The sequence below is a fragment of the Rhincodon typus genome, chromosome 41 (assembly GCF_021869965.1).
Source record: "Rhincodon typus isolate 14 chromosome 41, sRhiTyp1.1, whole genome shotgun sequence".
Lineage (NCBI taxonomy): Eukaryota > Metazoa > Chordata > Chondrichthyes > Orectolobiformes > Rhincodontidae > Rhincodon > Rhincodon typus.
The window spans coordinates 955,441-967,933 of NC_063372.1; the positions used below are offsets into that span (position 1 = coordinate 955,441).

Sequence of the window (12,493 nt, forward strand, 5' to 3'; positions counted from 1 at the left end):
ATCACCATCACTCACAGTACTCCTCAGTGACTGTTGCGAGGAGCTCCCCAACACAGATTACCTCTGTAGTCTTTACTTCTGTGTAACATCACCCACCTTTTATGAAGCAGTCTGATCCCCTTTGTGGCCAATCCACAACCAGTGCAAACAAAGAAACTATCTTCCTTGCCTACAATTCAACATCAACTTGAGTAATAAACCAGACTTGCTACATAAATCCATACTTGGCCTTCATACGTGGATTTTGGGGTGAGGCAGGGGTACCTTTTTTAAGAACACTAATGAGACAACAAAATGTTCCAGTTTAATTATGTTCTTGTAAATTTTTAATTTTTTTTGTGTTGGGAAGTTTGCTCCAGGATTTAGAAATTTCAGAATGAGAGACCTAGTTGGCTGACAACCCAAATGCTAATGGTATGACGAAGGAGGGGAGTGAGCAAGCAGACAGAGCCCGAGAAGTAAAGTTCTTAGAAAACATTTAGGGTTTGGGGTTATGGAGATAGGAAGAGACAATGCCATAAATGATGAATATTTCAAACTATGGTGCTGAAGGACCGGGGCCAGGAGAGGTCAGTAAGTTTGAGTGATCTGGACTTGGTGGAAGATAGAATTTGGCGAGCAGAGGTTTTTGTTTTCCTCATTCGTACATGGGACGTGGGCATTGCTGTCTAGGCCAGCGTTTATTTGCCTATGCCTAATTGCCCTGAGGGCTGTTAAGGGTCAGCCACATTGCTGTTGGTCTGGAATAACATGGAGCCCAGACCAGGTAAGGATGGAAGGTAAGGATTGTTGGAAATGAGACAGGTTACCAGGGAGGTGGGCATGGAGATGGGAGCAGAGATTTGCAAGGTCTGCAAAGGGTGAGTTGCGATTCTATGGAGAACTTTGTGGCAGTTCTGAAAGGAAGACCTTTGAAAGGAGACCTTACAAGGCCTGCCTTGTAATTAAGTACAAGTTCTTGCATAAAAGGAACTATTTACATAACCAAGTGAAGAAGGGAAGATTGGTGGGAACCAATTTAGTGGCATTGACGATGACAAATTCCTTATTGATCTTCTTGAGAACTCTTAGCTCCTCAAATCACAGGCTGTTTCTCTGCCACATTTGCTGCTCGCAAGCAAGCATGGGAGAGAACTAGCCTCTGCAGTTCAAGGAGCATCTCCTCACCAACTCTGTGAACTCTGCTTGCGTTAACAACCTTTCCCTGGTCACGCCCTACCCATGAGTGGATTTCCTCAGACATTTTGGAGCCTTCCAGAGGTGAGTCCAGCTATCACTCCTGAGTATTTTGAGACCTGAAGTACCTATCTTTTTTCTGAACAGATTAAATGTTGGTTATAGCCTTAGTCTCTAACGTGTATCAATTCTTTTCCAGAAGAGTGGGTGCGGCCAATAATGAAGCGGGAGAAGCAGGTCCTCCTACATTGGGGTTATTGTCCTGACAGGTAAGTATCTAGCTTTCAGTTGCATGTTAGATTAAAGTGGCCATATGTATGTTATAGGAAAAGTTTGGAGGAAAAGTTAGTCCAGTTTGCCTTAGCTCAGTTATATAGTCAGAGACTATTAACGCAATGACACAGAAGGAGACTATTCGTCTGTTGAGTCTTCACTAGCTATCTGTACAGCAATTCAATCGGTCCTATTTGCTTGCTATATCCCTGTATCCCTTCAAGTTTATTTCCCTCAAATATCTATGCAATTTCCTTTTAAAATCATTCATCGTCTTTGCTTTCTCTACCTAGCTGGGCAGTGAATTCAAGATCATTACCACACAGTGCGCAAAGAAGTTCTATCTCAATTGTCCTCGATCCTTCCATTTCTCATTCCCCTCCTTTGCGTTTCTCACCCAGGATCTTAAATTTGTATCCCCTTGTCACTGTGCCATCATCTAATGGGGAAAGTGTGATTTTTTTTTTCTCCTGAGTTGCTGGCAGTAATCTCCTGGAGATCAGTCTTTAATTCCTGGATACTCCAGGACAACCCTGAAGGCTTAACAAACCTGCTGGCAGCCATCAAAGAGAGTTTTACAGTAACACATTCCAGAATTTTGGAGGGAGGGAGTGTTGAAGTTTATGTGCTAGTTGGAGAGGATTAAGGGTAGATGTTTTCAAGAGAATTTAAATAATGGTTTTCAAAGAGACCGAGTCAGGTTGATAATGTCAACATGCAGATAAGAATGTGGAGTTGGGAAACTAACAAGGAAAGAAATCATGTAATTTATGTGGGAGTTTTATAGTTGAATAAATGATGTGCCCAAGCTGGGGTGAGTGAGTGCTCATTTGTGTGGACAGGATGCTGGCATTTGGAGTTTTGAAGGATGAGGGGGAATCTTGTTGAAACTTAAAGAATATTGAGAGGCCTGGATAGATTGGACATGGAGAAGATGTTTCCACTAGTAGGAGAGACTAGGATCCTAGGGCACAGCCTCCGTGAAGGGACAATCCTTTAAAATTGAGATAAGGAGGAACTTCTTCAGCTGTTGGATGGTTAATCTGTGGAACTCATTGCCGCTGTGAAGGCTAAGTCATTGAGTGTATTTAAGACAGAGATAGATAGGTTCTTGATTAGTAAGGTGATTAACGGTTACGGAAGAAGGCAGGAGAATGGGATTGTGAAACATAGAGGCATGATAGAATGGTAGAGCAGACTCAATGGGCCAGATGGCCTAATTTTACTCCTGTATCTTATGGTCTTACGGAAAGTAATTCAGGGCCTGTTAAATGACACATCGATATGAATGATTTCACTTTGGATTTGAATTTGATTAATTCCTTCAATTCGGCATGAAAGATGAATGGAAGACCATGTGAGGTGATTGTTGACAGTGAAGATATCTCTGCACTGCCTGAATGTGTGTTAAAGGCAAGTTCAACCAAGTACGTTCAAAAATTAATTGGATTATTGTCTGAAAAAAAATGTGCTGTGAACGATTGGCTCCTTCAATGAGCTAGCACAGACATGACAGGCTGTGAATGGTCTTCTTCTCTGCTATATCCATTCTTTGATTTCATGATTCTGCATCAGTTGTAATAAATGCAGAATCAGATCGGTGATTTCTACATTCCGTGTAATTGCAATACATTAAAAGGATGCATGGAGCAGACTCATGACGTGGACGGTTGACTTTCTCATCCCTTCAGCTTCTCATCGTTGTCAAATTATCCCTATTCAATAGAACTGAAAGTTTAGTTAACTCATCACATGGAGATCCCACAACCAGTCCAAGTCATTGTGATAAATGGAAAACATGAACTTACGTTTCAACAATGACAAGTCAAACTGTAACAACTTTATTCATTACCAGGATGTGTAGGTATGGCTGACCGGACCAGCATTTATCGCCCCTCCCAAATTGCCCCTGAGAAAGTGGTAGTAAACTGCTGCCTTGAATGCAAATGTGTGCCTTGCTAGACATTTCAGAGAGCACTTGAATCAGCCATGTTGTGTGCATCTGGATTTGCATGTAGATAAGATCAGACTTCCTTCCCTAAAGCACGTGAGTGGGCAAAATGGGTTTTCTGTGATATGCCAGGAGTTTCATGGTGTCAATTACTGACACTAGCTTTTTATTCTGTGTTTATTTAATTTTTTTGAATTTAACTTCTCCAGAAACCATTAAATCCATGCAGGATTTGAATTTGTGCCTGTGGATTACTAATCCAGCAAAAGAGCAACTATGCTACTGTACTCTGCTTATAAACAATTGTTTATTGACTACACCTATAATAACCACTCCTTGAACATGGAGTATATAATCAGTTAGCAGATATCAATAGTTATAGAGAGGGCCATTGAACAATTTCAGTAATGAGTGAATTATTCGACCAAATGATAAACAGAGGTTGTAAGGCTAGATCAGTGTATCAACGTAATTTGACATTTGTTAAATCACTGGCGGCTAGATTATAGTTGAGATCGATGTCTAAGATTTGTCCAATTTGTTGATATTGATTACTTGTTAACTCCTTAACTCCTTAGATTAGATAGTTAATTTATTGGATAGAACTGAGCCTTTGTGCTGGTGGTTAACAATGCTTCTCGAGCTTATACAGCCTTATCCTTAGTAACAAAGTTGTTCAGTTGATATTCCTGCTCTGGGACAATGGTGTTAGTTTCTACAACATTGAATTGATGGAAGCCTTCATTGGTAGCGGTCTGGCTGAATGCTCGAGTGATGATATCTAAATTAGCTAATTTCACACTTGGCTTCCTTGACCTCACATAACTTCCATGTTTCAGTGATACATTTCCCTTTGCTAATTACTTATTATGATACTCCTTCAATCAAATGTACATAATATTTACTCTCCATTCTGGATGCTCTTTGTACTTGTAATGGTTCCCTTTTACAACATCTCAATAAAAGTTACTACAAAGAGAAACAGAAAATCTGTTAACAAAACAGAGGGAATTTATAGTCAGAGAATCTATTGAGAGGTGTCCCAAGCACCTGTTATATTCCTTAAATTTGGAGGAAATCCCCTTTCCATTCAGTTGACCACTGAGTGACATGTCAGAAAGGTTCATTCCTTTTTGGTGCCAATCACCTCGAGCAATCATGTACAGAAAGATCCTAAGCTCATGAAAGAGGAATAGATACTTTGACTTGCCATGCTATACTTTTTCTTCCTTAAATTGTCTGTCTTTTAACAAAGAATCTTACATAGGTACATCAGACCTCATCAGCTCCTTGCCCTATGTCCTATGTCCTATGAGCAAGCCTATCCTGAACACAGTATTCAGCTGGCCTTTCATTAGTGATAAGGAATGTTTAATGTAAACTTGAAACTTCATTCTGAGAACATTTTGGGCAATTTACAAAGCACTCCACCAATAACAATTGGACACATGGATTATATTGCTTTATCACCTGACCACTTCATTAGTGATGTCTATCATCATACAGCAGCACTTTATTGTAATAAACATAGAGCATGGGAAGAGATTCTGCATAGCTAGTATGAGAACTAGGCACCAAATTAAGAAGCAGAGCCTCAAATCTGTGGATTATTACCTGAGCCATGTGGTAGCGAGTAAACAAGATTAGAGAGGTGAATGTGTGGTTGAAAGACTGGTACAGTAGAGTGAGTTCCAGTTCATGGAGCACTGGTGCCAATGCTGGGGAAAGTGGGATCTGTACCAGTGGGACAGACTATACCTGAACTGTGCTGGGACTGGTATTCTTGCGAACCACATAACTAGGGAAGTAGAGTGGATTTTAAACTCAATCGTGGGGGCAAGGGCCCAAATTTGGGAAGTTGTGGTGAATCAAAATGTGGGGGAAATGCAACAGGAGAAGGAATTAATGTGGGAAAAGATAAGCAGACAATGACAGGAAAGGACAGAATGCAGACCCAAGAACAGATAAGACTAAAGATTAAAAGGACAAAACTTAAGATAGGAAAAGTTTCTTCAGATTTTTAAAAAAAGAAAATGGTTAACAAAGTAAGTAAAACAAAGCATCTAAATGGTGAGAGTTCAGAGCTGTAAAGTGCAGAGAGATCTGGGTGTCCTAGTGTATGAATCACAGAAGGTTAGTATACAGGTATAGCAAGTAATCAGGGAAGCTAATAGAATGTTATAGTCTATTGTGAGGGGAATTGAAGTCAAAAGTAGAGGTTATACTTCAGTTATAGAGGTCATTGTTGAAACCTCATCCAGAGTATCGTGTACAGTACTAGTCAGTGTACTTATAGAAGGATGTTAATCATTGGAAGCAGTCAGAGAATGTTTTCTAGACTAATACGTGGAATGAGCGAATTGCCTTCTGTGGAAAGGCTAGACAGGCTAGGCCGGTATTATCTGGAGTTTTGAAGAATCAAAGATCACTTAACCAAAACATTTAAGATTCAGAAGAGACTTCACTGGGTGGATGTCGAAAGCATGTTTCCTCTTGTGGGAGAATCTAGAACTAGGGAATCATAATTCAAAAATAAAGAGAGATCTATTTAAGCAGAGATGAGGAAACCTTTCTCTCAGAGAGTTGAGAGTCTTAGAATTCCCGTCCTCAAAATGCTGTAGATGCAGAATCTTTATATATTTTTAAGGCCGCAATAGATCAATTTTAATTATCAAAAGGCTGAAATATTATCAGGCATACACAGGAATGTAGAGTTGAGGTTACATTCAGATCAGCCATGATCTTATTGAATGACTAAGCAGTCTTAAAGGCCGAGTGGCCTACTTTTGTCCCTTGCTGCTATGATTGTACTGTTGAGGCATCAGTTATTTTTTTCTAGAGGTTGCTAAACACTACTTCCAATACTCACCAATCCAAGCATTGCATTTTAAAGGACGTAGTTTATCTCAATCCATTTCATCATATCATTTGTCTGCAAAGTCATATATTTCAAATGCCATTTCAATAATTAACCAAATAACTGATCAGGTTTGTGTTATAAAAAGATGTAAATTGATCAGAACTTTGTGGCTGTTTTTAATTCTTTAATTAAATTCATTAATGCATACATGTAACTTAGTAGGTAGTTAATATGAATCCGAATTCTGATGATGCATTGTTAGAATCAGCAGTCTTAAAGGCTGGACCTGAGAGGTTTTCATGCTTTAATAACGTTGTTGACGAGTAATAATATTATTGCAAAGAATTTGTGAATGATAATGGTAGCACTGTGGCCAGGTCTGCTGCATTATGGTGTTGCAATTATTCTTGTGTTATGCTCCTCCAGTTATGATACATGGATTCCAGCCAGCGAAATTGAGGCATCGGTTGAGGATCCCCCACCGACTGAGCGGCCCCGGAAGGTTTGCAGATTTGTAATTCCTGATCTATTCAAATGTGCACATTTGTAATATTTCGTAAATGAGAATTCAACAGATTTGGACATTTAGCAAATTACAGGTAGATTCAACAAGGTTTTGTGAAAAGGAAATCATATTTGACAAATTTATCAGAGTACTTTAAAGATATAACCAGCAGTATGAATAAGGGGCGTGTAATGTACTTGGATTGCCAAAAAGTACAACAGAAGCTTCTACTGCAGAAGATGGTGTTGGAATGATATATTGTATGGGTCGAGGATTGGCTCACTAACAGGAAAGAGTGTTAGGATAAGTGGGTTACTTTCACATTGGCAAACAACTGATGAATGCATTCGATGAACTGTATTGTTGCCAGATTTGCTGATGATACAAAGATAGGTAGGAAAGCAAGTTGTGAAGAAGATATAAAGAATCTGCAATGGTAATATCAATAAGTTCATTTAGTGGAAAAACATTTAGCGCACAGTATAATGTGGGCAATGAGAGATTTTCCATGGGGAAAAATAGAAAAGCGAGTTGTTTGAATAGAGAGAATGCTGTGGTATAGAAACGTAGAAGGCCATTTGACCCCTCAAGTCTGCTCTGCCATACAATATGATCATGGCTGAACATCGACCTCAATACTTTAATTCCCCACCCATCGTAATATCAGGGAAGTATTGCTGCAGATGTACAGGACATTGGTGAGACCACACATGCTGTACTATGTATTCTTCAGTGCCTCACTCAGGAGGTTAGACTTGCATTCAGAACAGTTTTGAGAAGATCCAAGAGACTGATTCTTAGCCTATGGAGGGTTGTCTTATGAGGAATGATTAGGCAGGTTGAATCAACGTTCTGTTCTGCATAGAGCAGATGAATGTGTTACTGGAGAGATGATGCAGCAGGGAGAGCTTAAGATTCTTGAGACATTGGGGCCAGTTTTGGGGGAGGTGTGATCTGTACAAGTTGGATGGGTTACATCTGAAAAGGAATAGGATCAACATCCTCATGGGGAGGTTTGCCAATGCTGTTGGGGTGGATTTAAATGAGATTGGTAGGGGATAGAATCGTGGCAGTAGTGCAGAGGGATGAGAAGATGAGAGGGAATTAAAAGTTAAAACACTAGTGAATCAGCCTGAGAGGCAGAAAAAAGATAGGTCAGATAAGAATGTGATAGCAGAACATTTAGAAATACATAATGAAATCATGCAGTGTCAGCATGGCTTCATGAAGGAAAATGATGCTTGACAAATTTACTTGAACCCTTTGAGGAGGTAACAAAAGAGATAAAGGAGAACCAGTAGATGTAATATATTTGCATTTCCAAAAGGTGTTCAATGAGGTTTCAACCATGAAGCTACGTAGTAAAGCAAGACACCGTGGTTTTGGACTAGTATATTAGCATGAAAAAAGATGAGCTGACTAATAGAATACAGAGAGTTGGGATAAAGGGTGCATCTTAAGGATGGCAACCTGAAGTGGTGTGCCACAGAGATCAGTGCTGGGGCCACAATTATTTGCAATATATATTCATGACTTGGATGAAGGGAGTGAATGTCAGTTGTCAAGTTTGTGGATAACACAAATATAGACAGGGATGCAAGTGGTGAGGATAACACAGAGAGTCTTCAGTGGAACATAGACAGGTTAAGTGAGTGGGCAAAAACTCAGCAGGCGGAATATAATGTGGTAAAATATGAGGAAAACCCTTAATGTCAAAGGACATAACAATTAGGATAAATAATTTTAAAAAAAGAAGCTTATGGCAGACACTGAGGGCTCAGTGTGGCAGACTCCCTGGAGGAGTATAAAAAGTACAAGAGGAAATTTGAAAAGGAACTAGGGAAGCTAAGTGTGCATGAGAACACACTAAGGTTTTGGAGTAGATTTGTAGCTCGGGTTGTGGATGTTGAGGTTGGTTGGCTCGCCAAGCTGGTTCGTTGTTGTTCCGCAGACATTTCATTACCCTGCTGGGTAACATAATCAGTGCGGCCTCCGATGAAGCGCCGTTGTGTTTTCCTGTCTGGTTTTTAAACTCTCGAGTCCGTTGAGCTGGATTACCTCGCTTCCAGTTTTCCTTCGCAATGGAGTGTGTATGGGGTCGAGTTCTCTGTGTTGGTTGATGGCTTTCTTTGTGGAGTACCAGGCTTCTAGGAACTCCCGTGCCTGTCTCTGCTTTGCTTGTCCAAGGATCTTGGTGTTGTCCCAATCAAATTGGTGGTTCTCCTTATCCATGTGGATAGAGATGAGTGAGTATTGGTCATGTCTTTTTGTAGCCAGTTGGTTTTCATGTACTCTTGTTGTTAATTTTCTTCCTGTTTGTCCGATGAAGTGTTTGTTACAGTCTCTGCAGGGAATCTTGTATATGACATTGGTCCTGCCCATAGTGGGTAGTGGATCTTTGGTTCGGGTGAGCAGTTGTCGTAGTTCTGGCCCTTGTACATTTTGTTGTTTTGTTAATTGGGTTAATGTGCAGATCATTTTCACATCTGCCCTGACTGCTCCTCAGCGTCCTACTCATTATATATCCTGTTTACAGAACAGTAGTGCCGATTGAGAGATGAGAGGCATTGTTAGAACGCATGGCTAGCAGAATAAAGGAAAACCTGAAGGGGATTTTTAAATATGTAAAGAGCAAGAGAATGAGTAGGGTCGATTAGGGACCATTGAGGTAATTTGGACCCAGAAGTTGTTGATACAGTCCTCAATGAGTTAGTCTTCACAGTGGAAAAGAACGATGCAGGTGAGGACTGTGAAATATTAGTGTATTACTCAGTGTACCCTTGACAGGGGGAAATGTGCACTTGAAGAGACCGAATCAATCAGCATGGATAGCTGTTAATGATAGTCAGCATTCGCTGTTAAGGGAAGGTTGTGTTTGAGAAATTTTGATAGAACTTCTTGAGAATAGACTGTTGATGAGTGATTTGGTGTTGTCTACTTGGGCTTTTGCAAGTCTTTTGATAAGGTCCCTCAGGCCGGTCAAAAAAGTAAGAGCTGTTTAGATCCAGGGCAAGGTGGCACGTTGAATCCAAAATTAGCTGAAAGGCAGGAAACCGAACGTGAGGGTAGAGGGATATTTCTGTGATTGGAAGTCTGTTTCCAAAGAACATCTATGAGTCTATAAGTTTCAAAGAATGAGAGGTGATCTTTTGAAACATAAGATTCTGAGGGAGTTTGACAGGGTAGATGCAGAGAGGATGTTTCTCCTTGAGGGGGAATCTATAACTAGGAGGCAGAGTTTAAAAATTGAGTCTACCATTTAAGACAGAGATGAGATGAAATTCCTTCTCTTCGTCTTTAGTCTTTGGATGTCTCTTCCTCAGAGCGGTAGAGACTGAGCATTGAATTTGTTCAAGGTTAATTTAGAAAGATGTTTAAATTAAAGGGAGTTGAGGGTTATTTAGTGAGGTGGGTGAAGGAGTGAGAGGAGGAAGACATGGTTTTGTGGCCACGATCAGATCAGCCACGATCTAGTTGAATAGAGGAGAAGGCTCAATGGACCACAATATCTACTCTTCATGTTTCTTATGATCTTATGGAACACACTGCCTTCAGTGGGACGGGTGTACTGGGTGTAAACCCAGTAGCAGGGCAGCTAAAAAGCACTCTGACTTGGATGGTCTTGAGCTTCATGAGTGATACAGTCCCCCAGTCTTCCAAGATCTCTGTGCTGGTCAAGGTTTTGGACCCTTGTACATTATGTTATTTTGTTAATTGGGTTATTGTTCAAAATTTTAAAATCAATAATGTCATGAGCGGAAGATTATAGGAACTGAGCCATGTGGGCTGTAGCGGGATTTGTGGCAGAACCGTGGGACAGGTCTGTCAAGGTGCATCTCGACATCAGGCCCAAATCACTGAATCTTTTATGCACTTCCTGAGAGGCGATGTGAGTCTCACTAGGCAGCAATGAGTTCCCAATTGAGCAGAATTATAGCTTGTTAAATGCCATATTAGTGCTGCAACGTACCTCATTAGTGTTCAATTTCCTATCTTCCCAAATGTATCAAACAAGCAAGATGTCAAGAATTCTTGACATCGTAGTCAGAGTGGGCACCTGGCAACTTTAACTCACTTTTTGCTCTAGAAGACCTCCATGTTGGACACTGGGCACTAGCCTCTCAGGACACACTCCATGGGCACCAGCCATAAACATATCTCATGTCTATACACATTGGGATCTGACATGCACCACTTTCCAAGAACGCTCATGATATGTCTCTGATCCACTTCTAAGGCACTCCTGCACTTCATTGCTGCACCAGCAACTAATATTGTAATGCTGCTGCAAGGCTGCTGTGTGTTCAGGGACACGCACCCCCAACCCATGAACTAGTCCGGGCTGCATCTCTGACTCTTCACTTACTCCCATAGCACTACTTGGATGTTCACAGCATCCTCGCCTTGTCTTGCTTTTTTGCATTGTGCCCCCTCAGACAGAGATATCAGGCTCACTGTACTGCTGTGTTGCCATGCTGTTTGGAGCAGATGCAAAGGCAGGAAGCTTGTTGATGTCAGCCATGCTCAGTCAAGTCGAGGGAGATAACCTACACTCGGGGGTCCTGGGCACAGCAAGTGAAGGGCAGCCAATGATACCAGTTCAGGGGCATGGGGATGGTCAGAGTCAGGATACTCTCCACAGACAGGCCACCACCCATCTTGAGTTTTTCTGCCCTACTGTGGGCCTTTCTTTTCCTGGAATAAGAGAGAGATGGGTATTGAGGGAGTTTAAAGTGGCGGCGCAGGTGGGGAGATGTCCCAGGCAGGTGAGGAGGCAGCCTAGAGGACATGCAGAGTCGGTGATATCATGGTTGGGGTGGGTAAGACCAAGTGAGGGAAAATGTTACAGACAATAGCGAGTGTGCTGGAGCATGAACCTTGGTGGGAGATAGGTACATTATCATACAGAAGATGGTGCCTCTCATGCTAGCTAGATGGAGAAGAACATTGACCTTCTTCCTACAATGCTGGACATTCTTCCAGGCGACTAAAACTTTAGTGACAACCTGGGATCAAGCTGGCATGGTCTGCCTTCGTGGTCTCTGCTGGACCTGGAGGAAGAGGACTTCCCGCCTGTGTAGCACCCTGTCTAGTAGGACCTCCAGGTTTCTGCCCACAAAACAGGCACAAAGCTTCACTTGTCTGCCATGTCTGGAGCAAATGTCAGGAACGATGCCTTAATGGTGCCCTTGTAGGTGCATAGCAAACTTTTAAATATGTTACCAGTGCAGTGAATTCCAGGATATCCTGGCAGTGGCAAGCTGTTTCGAGAACGGTGCATGGTAAAATGGGACTAGAATCAGACATGAAGGGTGCCATGGCGGCAGAGTAGTTAATTAATGGATGAGTTTACTAAGTTATAGCAAAAAACCTTACATTGCCTCACAGTGATAAAACCTCCAAGAACCTCATCACAACTTGCTCTTAGCCAAAGAAAATGTAAGATTCAGTCCTGGAAAATGATGCCACTTAGTTGCAGTAAGCTAGGTCTTGAGTGTTTGATACTCTGATCTGTTTCAGCTCCGTTGCAAGATGGTTGATAATGTAGATTGGACCGGACTATTTCCCTTTGTTTCACAAAAGTAAAGCAGAAGTAAGATGGTTTGTGTTTTAGCTAAATAACAGTTCCTTACCTGACCTTACCACCTGCTGACAGTGGGAACTGAGCTTTCAGTAAGAATTCTAGCATTCATCTGCTTTTAGAGATAACAAAGTGTAGAGCTGGATG

The 12,493-nt window shown here is 41.3% G+C and overlaps 1 long non-coding RNA gene across 1 annotated transcript; it reads left to right on the plus strand.

Annotated features, from left to right (window-relative positions):
* The first annotated feature begins 296 nt into the window (after nucleotides 1-296).
* LOC125487421 lies at nucleotides 297-6,764 on the plus strand. The gene is made up of 3 exons (XR_007265886.1): nucleotides 297-1,260; nucleotides 1,376-1,445; nucleotides 6,687-6,764. It is a non-coding gene; the product is annotated as an uncharacterized LOC125487421 (long non-coding RNA).
* Nucleotides 6,765-12,493: the final 5,729 nt, after the last annotated feature.